At 43.2% G+C, this 7,740-nt stretch overlaps 1 protein-coding gene and 1 pseudogene across 2 annotated transcripts in view; both read left to right on the plus strand.

Annotated features, from left to right (window-relative positions):
- The window catches only part of fah (fumarylacetoacetate hydrolase (fumarylacetoacetase)), a 625,231-nt gene that overhangs the window by 205,340 nt on the left and 412,151 nt on the right, over positions 1 to 7,740 (plus strand). The window lies entirely within an intron of this gene.
- The window catches only part of LOC126393523 (uncharacterized), a 151,772-nt pseudogene continuing 148,720 nt past the window's right edge, over positions 4,689 to 7,740 (plus strand).

Here is a 7,740-nt window from a genome sequence, read left to right on the forward strand (position 1 = left end):
TTGGTTGTGGTTGTGGACTGGATGTACTTTGTTGTTTGCTATAGTTTCATCTGTGCGTTTATGTGTAAATAGGCTTGGCCTGTTGTGTGTGAATGTTAGAGTGGGATCAGAGGGGTTAATCTGAGCAAGCATGTGTTCGTGTGGCGTCGGAATAAAAAAAGTGCTCCGCAATGTTATTTAATACATCAGTAATATTGTCTGTTTCAATGCATATGCCCCCCCCCACCCCCTCCGCGTGACTTGAAATTATGGCCCCCCCTTGTTCAGATGCGTTCCGCGGTCCATGAATACAATTGTGTATCATCCGCATTTACAGAGTGATTTCTAATGATATTACCTAAGTGAAACATATATAGAGTAAATGGGATTGGTCCGAGCACAGAACGTTGCGGAACTCCAGAACAAACTTTAGTACATAAGGATGATTCATCATGAACGTCAACAAACTGAAAACGATCAGATAAATAAGATTTAAACCAGCTTAGTGCAGAACCTTTTAGGCCAATTAAATGTTCCAGTCTCTGTAGCATAATTTGATGGTCAATTGTGTCAAACGCTGCACTAAGATCTAATAAAAGTACAGAGACGAGTCCTTTGTCTGAAGCAATCAGAAGATCATTTGTAATTTTAACTGGTGCTGTCTCAGTGCTATGATGCACTCTAAATCCTGACTGAAATTCCTCAAATAAATTATTATCATGGAGAAAATCACACAGCTGGTCTGCGACTACTTTCTCAAGGATCTTTGACATAAAGGGAAGATTAGATATTGGTCTATAGTTGGCTAACAGGGTGGGCTTTTTTTAGGAGAGGTTTAATTACAGCTACCTTAAAAGCCTGTGGTACATAGCCTGTTAATAAAGATCATGATCATGTCTAATAAGTGAGTGTTAACTAAAGGTAAGACTTCCTTAAGTAGCCTAGTTGGGATGGGGTCTAAGAGACACGTTGATGATTTAGATGAAGAAATCACTGCGGTCAGTTGTTGAGGAGAAATCGGGGAGAAGCAATCTAAATATATATTAGGTCTTACAGCTGTGTTTGAGGTTAGATAGGTACTATCTGAGGAAAGGAGGTCATGAATTTTGCCTCTAATAGTTAGAATTTTGTTATTAGAAAAGCTCATAAAATCATTACTGCTAAGGGCTAAAGGAATACAAAGCTCAATAGAGCTGTGACTCTCAGTCAGCCTGGCTACAGTGCTGAAAAGAAACCTGGGGTTGTTCTTATATTCTTCTATGAATGCTGAGTAATAGTTTGCTCTGGCATTGTGGAGGCCCCTCTTATACGTTTTGAGACTGTCTGCCCAGACTAAACAAGATTCTTCCAGTTTGGTTAATCGCCAATTCCTTTCAGATTTTTGCAATATTTGTTTTAACGTACGGGTTTTAGAGTTATACCAAGGAGCGAACTTTCTTTCATCAACCTAGGTTACATGCACGAGGTGGTGGAGTTGCCGTAATCCACAAAAATGCCCTTAAGTGCTCCACCATGCCAGTAGACCATTTCTCATCTTTTGAATCCATATCTTTTATAACTGATGGTTCCCCTCCTGTTTTTTGCCTACTAGTATACAGACCCCCAAAACCCAATGTTAAATTTACAGAATTATCTGATCTCCTTTCCCACATTACTCCAAAATATGACAACATTCTCATTCTTGGAGACTTCAATATCCACACCTGTTGCCCCTCTGAAGCCATGACCCGTGATTTCATGAATTTGCTTGAATCATTTAATCTCAGTCAATCTGTAAATGGACCAACTCATGTTAAAGGTCACACACTGGATTTAGTTCTCTCCTCTGGTCTCACTATCTCAAACCTTGTAATGGAAGATTTTCACTTATCCGATCATAAGTCTATAATTTTTGATTCTGTTCTGTCCCATGCTCCTCCTGTCCGCCCTGCCTTTCTTTGCTCCTGCATAATAAATTCCTCCACTGCCACTAGGTTTGCAGAAGCCTATAGAGAAGCCCCCAACATCGCTAACATCGAGTCTGCACCATCTCTTGTAAGCACAGAGGAACTGCTGTCATCATTCAATAGTACTGTCTCATCCACCCTCGACTCTGTTGCACCAGTAAAAACCAAAATGTGTAAGCCCTCTGTCTCACCATGGCTTAAAAATAGAAATATTAGATAAATAAGGAGAGCATGCAGAAAGGCAGAGCGGAAATGGAAGCGGGACAAATTACACATCTCATTTCAAATTGTGAAGGACCTGTTAAAAAAATAACCGACATCAGAGCCAGTATTACTCCACCCGCAAACAGCCTATCCATCTCCTCCAAGAACACTGCAGTCCTAAATTCCTTGTACCCCATATCTCTACCAGAACTTCATCATATCATTTCCTCTATGAAGACCTCCATCTGTTCTCTTGACATCATTCCAACTAAATTTCTCAAAGAAGTCATCAGCATCATTGATCCCAGTATTCTTTCAGTTATCAATAGCTCCCTGGAAACCAGCCTTGTTCCCCAATCTTTCAAACATGCAGTAGTTCAGCCTCTTTTAAAAAAAACAGAATCTTGATCCTTCAGTCCTTAATAATTACAGACCAATTTCCAAACTTCCCTTCCTATCAAAAATCCTTGAAAAAGTAGTCTTTGATCAACTGTTATCCACCTGGCTCAAAACTGCATTTTTGAAAAATTCCAATCCAGCTTCAGACCTCTTCACAGTACAGAAACCGCTCTACTCAAAATAACAAATGACCTTCTTCTAGCTGCTGATTCAGGTAACTGCTCCATCCTCCTGCTCCTGGACCTACTGTAACCGGAGCTTTTGACACAGTAGATCACTCCATTCTCATGAACAGATTACACAAACGGGTGGGGGTCTCTGGTTCTGCCTTAAACTGGTTTTCATCATACTTATCAAACAGATCCTTCAGTGTTTCCATCAGTGACTGATCTTCTTCCTCAGCTCCCATTTTCTGTGGTGTTCCCCAAGGTTCCATTCTTGGTCCAATCCTCTTCTCCATTTACTTGCTTCCGTTAGGCCAAATTATCAAAAAACACAACATTTCTTTTCATTGCTACGCAGACGATACTCAGATCTACCTCCCCCTAGAGCCTGACAACCATAACAAACTCACAGACCTCAATAACTGTCTTGTAGATATCAAATCCTGGATCAATCAATCAATCAGTTTTATTTATAAAGCCCAATATCACAAATCACAATTTGCCTCACAGGGCATTACAGCATACAACATCCCTCTGTCCTTTGGACCCTCACAGCGGATAAGGAAAAACTCCCCAAAAAAACCCTTTAACGGGGGAAACAAAATGGTAGAAACCTCAGGAAGAGCAATGTGGATGTCCACAAACTTTCTCCAGCTCAATGAAAATAAAACTGAGGTTATTTTATTTGGTCCACAGCATCTAACAAACAGTATTTCACCCTATCTTGGTCCATTAGCCCCATCTGTCAAATCACATGTAAAAAATCTTGGAATCATATTCGACCCAGCATTGAAATTTGATAAACAAATCAACCAAGTAGTAAAATTAAGCTTCATGCAGCTCCGCACCATCTCCAAATTCAAATTATTTCTCAGTTCCGCCAACCTGGAGAAAGTCATCCATACCTTCATATCACCCCGTCTTGATTACTGCAACTCACTATATCTTGGTATACCTCAGTCATCCTTATCCCGTCTTCAATTAGTTCAAAATGCAGCAGCAAGAATACTAACAAAGTCAAAAAAGTCAGATCACATCACTCCTATTCTTGCCTCCTACACTGTTGCCTGTCACCTACAGGGTTAATTTTAAAATTTTGTTGTTTGTTTTTAAGGCATTAAATGGTCTCGCCCCCCCTTATATCTCTAACTCCTATCCCCTTATCACACTGCCAGAGCACTGAGGTCTTCTGACCAACAACTACTCTCTGACCACAGAACAAGGACAAAGTGGGGGCAGGGCCTTCTCAACAGCTGCCCCAAAGCTGTGGAATTCCCTTCCTCCTCCTATCCGTTTCTCCCCCACTATAGACACTTTCAAGAGTAACCTTAAAACATATTTCTTTTCTTTAGCTTTTAACTGCATATAGTGTTTGCTTGTTTGTTTGTTTGTTTGTTTGTTTGTTTGTTTGTTTAGTTGTTTCTCCTTTGTATGTGATGTAAAGCACTTTGAATCAACCTTGTTGTGTGTAATGTGCTATATAAATAAAGTTGAACTTGAACTTGAGTGTGTAATGTGCTATATAAATAAAGTTGAACTTGAACTTGAATAAAGTTGAACTTGAACTGTTAAATTCTTTTTAAGAGGTGCTACGGAGTCGAGTGTTGTTCACAGCGAGCCTACGGTGCTATCGACAAGATGATCTATTCAGGAGAGGTTAAAGTCGGTATAGGAAACCTCTGTTACTGAAGGACATGGTATTACTTGACCAAGTCAAGTCAGGGTGACGTGAGTGAACGCTGGCGCGTTTGGCTGCCGCTGCTCACCGGCTCTCTTTTTTACTTTTTACTTATTTAACACCTTTTGATGCCTGCTAAACTGCCTCTACCAGTGGTATCAGTGTTTTATATCAGTTACCTGGCTCATATTATTACGATCATCTGTCAGCCACTGAGGAATCCCACTTGCTGCGAACGGGACCTTTCTGAGTTTGGCGTCCTGGCGTGCATGCTCCTCACCACCGCTTCCTGGTCTCTCCTGTTACGGCACTGCTACAATGTGGATTCTCAAGCTGCTGTTATGGATTGTCTTGTCCTCCACCATCATAACTGCTCTGCCACGACTGACATACTCAGCTGATGAAATCCACTGGCTTCGGTCACGGTATGAGCTACCAGCCAGCCTACTCGTCCACCGGGACATTCTCCGACATCCGAGGTACATCCACCGTGGATCCCGCAGGAACTTCTGCTTCGATGACAGCGGTTCCATCCGATCCTTCTGGTCGAGGGATCCACGCCGGCAGCACAAGGCTGGAAACGCCGGTAGATCTGCTAACCATAACGTGTTGGCTTCTCTTCCCAGGATGGCAGAGCTTTCTCCCTCCAACTGTTTTAAATTCTCTACCTTCAATGTCCGCTCACTAATTAACAAAGCACTGCTTATCTCCGAATCCATCACGGATTTAGAACTGGACTTTATATGTCTGACGGAAACATGGCAACAGCCGAATTACTTTTTACATCTGAATCAAACACTACCGCCTGGGTTTGTTTACATCTGCAAATCATGTTCTTCCGGTAGAGGGGGCGGTCTCGCGCTGATCTATCGCGAGAACTTAAAAATCACGCCTGTCCCAGTGACAGAGCCGTCCTCCTTTGAAGTCCTGGCTGCTCAGCTGAATGGCCCCACACCTACCCTCATTGTTACTATTTATCGACCTCCTAAACCCTCTGCCATTTTCATTAGTGAGCTCACATCCCTTTTAGCTGATCTTTGTGCTATGTCTCCTAATGTTATTTTAACTGGTGATTTTAACATTCATCTTGATAAGCCCACTGAAACATCTGTCAAAGATTTTATTTCTACCCTTAATAGTTTTGACCTTGTTCAATTTGTTAATTTCCCAACTCACAACAAAGGGCATATTCTCGATTTAGTTTGCTGTTCAGGAGTCACACCAAGTAACCTTAGTGCTGTTGATCTTCCTATTTCTGACCATAAGCTTGTCATTTTTGATATTCATCTTCAACTTTCAAAATCCATCCAGAACCGCTCCATATCTTTCAGAAACCTTAAGAATATTAATATCACTGAGCTTAACAGTCTAATTAGCACTTCCACTCATTTCAGCTCCCCTCACTCCCTCACTACTGCTGAACTGGTTGATCACTATAACGCCAACCTCCAATATGCTCTAGACACACTTGCCCCCCTGAAAACCCGCACAGTTACATTCACTCGGTCCTCCCCTTGGTACACCCCGGAGCTTCGCCAGCTTAAAACACGGGGTCGCCAGCTGGAGCGATTAGTGAGGAAAACCGGTCTGGTAGTCTGGTATCAGCAAATGTATCTTGACCATCTCACTTCCTAAAAATCTGCCATTAACACAGCCAAGTCCACCTACTATTCCCATATCATTAACTCTGCTGACAGCAACACCCGGATTTTATTTTCGACTGTCAACAAACTCCTCAAACCAGCTGAAACCCCCTCTCACCTCATCTCCACCTCACAGTGTCAAGAGTTTCTGGACTTTTTCAACTCAAAAATTGTCAACATCCACCAACAACTGACTACTCCCGCACCAACGCAAGCCACCTACCCCCGGTGGAACACCCTGGATCCTCCACCCTCCAACACTCTGTCCACATTTCAACTCCCATCTGCTGAATGTATTAATAGGCTCATCAAGGCATCCAAGAACTCTACCTGCCCACTTGATCCTCTCCCCACTGCCTTAATTAAAGCCTGTCTGCCAACAGTCTCACCCATTATAACATCCATAGTTCACTCCTCCCTTTCCACTGCTACTGTTCCACCATCACTGAAGACTGCTTCCATCACTCCCGTTCTTAAAAAACCTGGTTCTGATCCCAATGACCATAATAACTATCGGCCCATTTCCAACCTCCCATTCATCTGTAAGATCCTAGAAAAGGCAGTAGCAACCCACCTCCAGAACCACCTGCACAATAATAGTCTTTTTGAACCATTCCAGTCCGGTTTCCGCCCAAAACACAGCACAGAAACAGCCTTAATCAAGATCACCAATGACCTCCTCCTGGCAGCAGATTCTGGCCTTCTCACCATCCTCATCCTCCTCGACCTCAGTGCCGCCTTTGATACCATCTCCCACTCCATACTCCTGGAACGCCTGGCTGGCACTGGGGTCTCTGGTACTGCATTACAATGGTTCACTTCATATCTATCTGACAGGAAACAGTTTGTTCAAGGGAAAAATGTTCATTCACAACCATCATCCATTACACATGGTGTCCCGCAGGGATCAGTGCTGGGACCGCTTCTATTCATCATATACATCCTCCCCCTTGGTGACATCCTCCGTCACTTTGGAATTCATTTTCACTGTTATGCCGATGACACACAACTTTACATCTCCACTAAACCAAGCACCTCCCCCGTCCATATCTCCTCCCAAGTCAAAAGCCTCGGTGTCATATTGGACAGTGTTCTGTCTTTTTCCCCCCACATCAGTAACATTACCCGTACTGCCTTCATGCACTTACGTAACATCTCCAGACTCCGTCCATCTCTCACCCAACACAACACCCAGGTCCTGGTCCACGCACTTGTCACTTCACGTATCGATTACTGCAACTCAATCCTCACTGGTCTCCCCAACAAACTTCTCCATCGTCTCCAAATCATCCAGAACTCTGCCGCCAGAATCATCACCCGTACCAAATCCACCGACCACATCACCCCCATCCTCATTCAGCTCCACTGGCTACCTGTCCATCAGCGAATCCAATATAAAGTCCTTCTCCTCACATTCAAAGCTCTCCATAACCTGGCCCCCCAATACCTGTCAGACCTTCTCCACCCTTACACCCCCACCCGTGCTCTACGCTCCTCCTCAGCTGCTCTTCTGTCTGTCCCTAATTTCAAACTGACCACTATGGGTGGCAGAGCCTTCAGCTGCTCTGCACCCAGACTCTGGAACTCTCTGCCCCCCCATATCCGTCAGATTGACTCCATTGGACAATTTAAATCACAGCTTAAAACCCATCTGTTCAGACTTGCCTATCCGGTTTAATTTTCTGTCATGTATTTTATCTATTTTTAATGTTGTATTATTGGTATTT

The sequence above is a fragment of the Epinephelus moara genome, chromosome 1 (assembly GCF_006386435.1).
Source record: "Epinephelus moara isolate mb chromosome 1, YSFRI_EMoa_1.0, whole genome shotgun sequence".
Taxonomy (NCBI): domain Eukaryota; kingdom Metazoa; phylum Chordata; class Actinopteri; order Perciformes; family Serranidae; genus Epinephelus; species Epinephelus moara.